At 46.4% G+C, this 4,683-nt stretch overlaps 1 long non-coding RNA gene across 1 annotated transcript; it reads left to right on the top strand.

Moving 5' to 3' along the window:
* Positions 1-4,321, top strand: LOC140621326 (uncharacterized). Its single transcript, XR_012021039.1, has 3 exons — positions 1-453; positions 2,668-2,815; positions 4,067-4,321. It is a non-coding gene; the product is annotated as an uncharacterized lncRNA (long non-coding RNA).
* The last annotated feature ends 362 nt before the right edge of the window (positions 4,322-4,683 follow it).

Genomic DNA, 4,683 nt, shown 5'->3' on the forward strand with positions numbered 1-4,683 from the left:
CGCAGAGAGAGAGGCAGAGACATAGGCAGGGGGAGAAGCAGGCTCCCTGCCTGGAGCCCAATGTGGGACTCGATCCCAGGATGCCCTGAGCCAAAAGCAGATGCTCAACCACCGAGCCACCCAGGTGCCCCTCATCAGTCTTATATAACACCCAGTGCTCATGACATTACCTGTGCTCCTTGATGCCCATCACCCAGTTACCCGACCCCCTTACCCTCCCCCCTCCTACAACCCCCAGTTTGTTTCTTATGATTAAGAGCCTCTTATGAAAACCCCTCATTTATCTATAGAAGGCATTATGACTGTCATCTGGAATTCTTCTAACATTCTAAAGGTCAGAAGTCCAAGATCAGTCTCACTGGGCTAAAACCAGGACTGGTTCTTTCTGGAATCTCTAGAGGAAAATCCAATTCCTTGCATTTTCCAGCTTCAAGAGGCTGCTTGCATTCCTTGGTACGTGGCCACACCCCTCTGGCCTGTGCTTCTATGGTCACATCTCCTCTCCAACTCTGACCCTCCTGACTCCTTCCTCGAAAGACACTTGTAATTAAATTGGGCCCAGGATAGTCCACAATATTTCACAGATTCTGGGGATTAGGACATGGACATCTTTGGCATCCATTATGCAGGCTACCCCAGGGAGCATGGGCAAAAAGTATTCCTGTTCTCGCCTCATTACTTTTTCCACTGTTTCTTAGAACATTCCAGTGAGTACCTGCCATTCAACAGCAGGGTTCACTGCGTTTAAGACCTCACTGTCTCACTCTCTTGAGTGCCCATGTCCTTGACCCTACACTTCTCTACTTTTATTCTCTGATAAGCATAGCTATCAGGTCCAGCTTCAGAGCCTGGAAGCCTCCACTCTGGGATGGGACATTTGAGAATGTTCTAGATTCCCCTGGTGGTTTGCTCAGAGCTCCACATCTTAACAACTAGGCCTTACCTAGATTGCCCGATGCATCCAGCCCATTGACATTTCTGACAATGCCAGATACACTGGCCAGAGCCCTGGAGGGTGAGACAACTAGGATTTAGACAAGGTCACAAGGGTCGTAGTCAGGGCGGTTTTGTGCCACACTTCCCAACCTATTTTTACATATAAAAAGTTGACCAGTGACCCCTTTATTAATTTTCTGCTATTGGCTCTTGAGTTTTAAAAGCTTTTTTCTTCCATACGATTTACATTTACTAAGTAGCAGCCTGTGTGTTCTACTCACAAATTAAGGCATGATTTCCATTAAGCTTTCAAAAATACCCAATAGTTGGGTGCCTGGGGGTTAAGTTGGTTAAGCATCTGCCTTCAGCTCAGGTCATGATCTCAGGGTCTTGGGATTGAGCTCCAGTTGGACTCCCTGCTCAGTGGGGAGCCTGCTTCTCCCTCTCCCTCTGACCCCTTCTCGCCACCCCCACTCATGTTCTGTCTCTCTCTCAAATAAATAAAATCTTTAAAAAAAAAAAAACACCCAATAGAAATACATAAACCTCCATTACCATATCTAGGGATAAAAGTCTTGAGAGTCCAAGGAGTCTGGGTGGGGAAATGCAGGTACAGAAATAACACAGAGATAATAACAATGCTAGTTAGTCATAGTGCCAAGAGCACCGAGTGGAGGGTCGGGATGCCCAGAGCTGTCTCCACACTGCCACTCACTAGCTGTGCAAAGTGGGGAAGTCACATCCCTGCTCATGATCTCACGGTCCTCGTCTGAAAATCACAGGCCTCTGCCCAAGGCTCTGATTTAATAGGCCCAGGGTGGGATTTAAGCTTTGGTATTTTTAAATGTTCCCCAGATAACTGAAATGTGAAGCCAGGGCTGAGACCACTGGTGGAACAGGATCTAGCCACCTCAGAGAACACGCCGGGCCCCTGTCTGATAGCTGGTCCAGGACGCCTGGGGGAAACACATGGGAGCCTGCGTGGGAGCAGGAGGGCAGCTGGGAAGGCAGGTGGGGCAGTCTGGCGGAGGGAAGCAGGCCAAGCAATGCCTAGAGGCTGCAAACATTGACTCCCAAGGGGTTCGGGCCACCTGGTGAGGCCAAGCAGAAGAGCTCTTGGCAGTTCTGACATAGCTCATCAAGTCAGCAACAGCCAGAGCCTAATGTGATTTGAAAGCCTCCAAAGGAGAAATTGCAAATCAGGGTCACAGCCAGGGCGGTCAGCAGGCTGCTGCTGAGGCTCGCCCGCTGTCCCTCCCCAAGGGGCATCTTCCCCCCTCACTCACCTCATCTGAGCTGAATCATCCTTCCACCAACACCTACAGGGGCAGCATAGTGGGGCAACATTTAGGAGCCGTCTCTGGCTCTGGCCTGGCTGTGAAAAGCTTCTCCCCTAGCAGTTCCTAAACAGGAAAGATAGTGGCTTCCCCGCAAGGCTGATTTCCCAGACAACAGGATCCTGGTAGGCCCAGAGGCAAGGGATAGAGGCGTGAGGTGGGTAGTGGGTTGGGCCTTTCGCTAATGTCTACTAGGGACTAGCTTGGACTTAAATGAGGCCAAGGTAGGGCAGGATATATTACCCTCGCTGAGATCCTATGGGGAGTTGGTGTCCATCTCAGAGGGAGCTCTAGGGGGAAAGCAAAACCATGCTGAATGTCCCCTTTTGTTGGGACATAAAATTAATTGCTGTCTTTCTTCTCTGCCCTGTTTCTCATGCCCTTTGACCTATAGAGGATTCTGGAGGAAGCCTCCCAACTTACTTGGAGTAACCACGAGTCCTCTATCTCTCTGGCATGTGATGATTTTGCTCCATGATTACAGTGATCTGATATCTGAACCCGAAATGGAGAGACAGTTTAGTATATAAGGTTTTCTGATGGTAGGTTTTCCCATTATTTGAAACTCCATGTAAACAAAAAGCCAGATAGAATACCAAAATCTAGACCATGACAAAAAAAAAGTAACATTCAAAGATGAAATTCCAAGACTTTGTGATGCCATCACCATAAAAATGCACTGCAGTGGGGGTAGGAGGGAGGTGTCAGCCAAAATGGTGGAAGAAGGTAGACTGATGATGCACCAAACAATAGGCCAACCAACAACCAAGAAGCTAAAAAGAAAAAGCCAAAGAATGAGTTATTCACAGGGGTTTTTGAAAAGCTCCAAAAATATTCCTGGGCTTCTAGAAAGCCACACACATACATAGGATGGTAGGCATGCCCTGCACTGTGTTATGCTCAGGAAAGGCTGCAAAGGCCATAAGCTCTCACCTCCAACTGACCTTGAGGCTGTGTGCAAGCAGGAAGTGAAGGCCAAAGAAAAGCTGTAAACTGCCTCTCTGGGGTTGAAGGTCTGCCCCTCAGTACACACACAGAGCTCCCCATGAAGTTGGAAAGACTCATTGGTGCTAGGTTTTTAAGGAACCTCTGTCCCATCATGAAGCACATCACCAAGTGAAATGAGCAGAGACTTCATGGCCATCCATGACAGAGAACACAGGCTTTACAGGATTCATCCAGAAAAGCCACTAAAACAACAACACAAACTCTGGAAAGGGGTAAGAATCTGATTCCTAGAGTTGCCATGTTATATTATTTTTTATATTTTATTTATTTATTTATTCATGAGAGAGGCAGAGACATAGGCAAAGGGAAGCTCCACGGGGAGCCCAATGCAGGACTCGATCCCAGAACCCTGGGATCACGTTCTGAGCCAAAGACAGACTCTCAACCACTGAGCTACCCAGGTGCCCCAATATTATTTAAATAAGGTCCCATGTGACCTCTGATATATCAACTCCTAGGTATACATATTCAATGGAAATACACATCAAATTCACTTAAAAATGTGTACACATGTTTCTAGCAGTCTAGTCATAATGGTCAAAAAAAAGAAAAGAAGCAACCCAAATACCCATCAATGGATAAATGGATGAATGGATAAATGGATAAATGGATAAATAAAATATCGTGTGTGAATGCTATGAAATATTACTTGGCAGTAAAAAGGAAGGGACACCTGACACACACTACAATGTGCATTGACCTTGAAAACATTATGCTAAGTGAAAGAAGCCAGGCAGAAAAACAGCGGCCTCAAAAATTTGCCCTTCCTCCCTCTTTCTCTTCAGGGTGTTAGAGATGAGAAGAATCATGAGGAACTTGGAAATCATCGCTCTACCTTTCTTGCCCAGCTCGACATACACAATAAGACCATTTCTATTTGACAACGTGATGTAGCCACAAAGAGGCAACCTTAACCTTGGGGCAGCCCTGGTGGCTCAGAGGTTTAGCACCACCTTCAGTCCAGAGCATTATCCTGGAGTCCCAGGATCAAGTCCCACGTCGGGCTCCCTGCATGGAGCCTGCTTCTCCCTCTGCCTATGTCTCTGCTTCTCTCTCTCTCTCTCTCTCTCTCTCATAAATAAATAAAATCTTAAAAAAAAATTTTTAACTCCCTTAACCTTTACATCTTATGCAAACAAATAATAGCCCAGTGTGCCAAAGAGCAACAGGTGTCTTTAAAGAGGCCAGAGTTTAATTGCTTTCCTGGATAAATTCTTTGTTTTCTAAATAAAGGCAAGAATCAGTGAATTCAATGAGTTCAGCTCAGTTCAGTGAGCACTACAGTTGTTTGCTGTGCAAATGACCTATTTAGAGATGAATCAGATTTCTGAATTTTCTTCAGTTGCTTTTAACCAAGGGTCTCAGACATCTATTGTTCCATAATCTTCGGAGTGGAGGTGGA

This window comes from Canis lupus, chromosome 30 (assembly GCF_048164855.1).
Source record: "Canis lupus baileyi chromosome 30, mCanLup2.hap1, whole genome shotgun sequence".
Classification (NCBI taxonomy): Eukaryota; Metazoa; Chordata; class Mammalia; order Carnivora; family Canidae; genus Canis; species Canis lupus.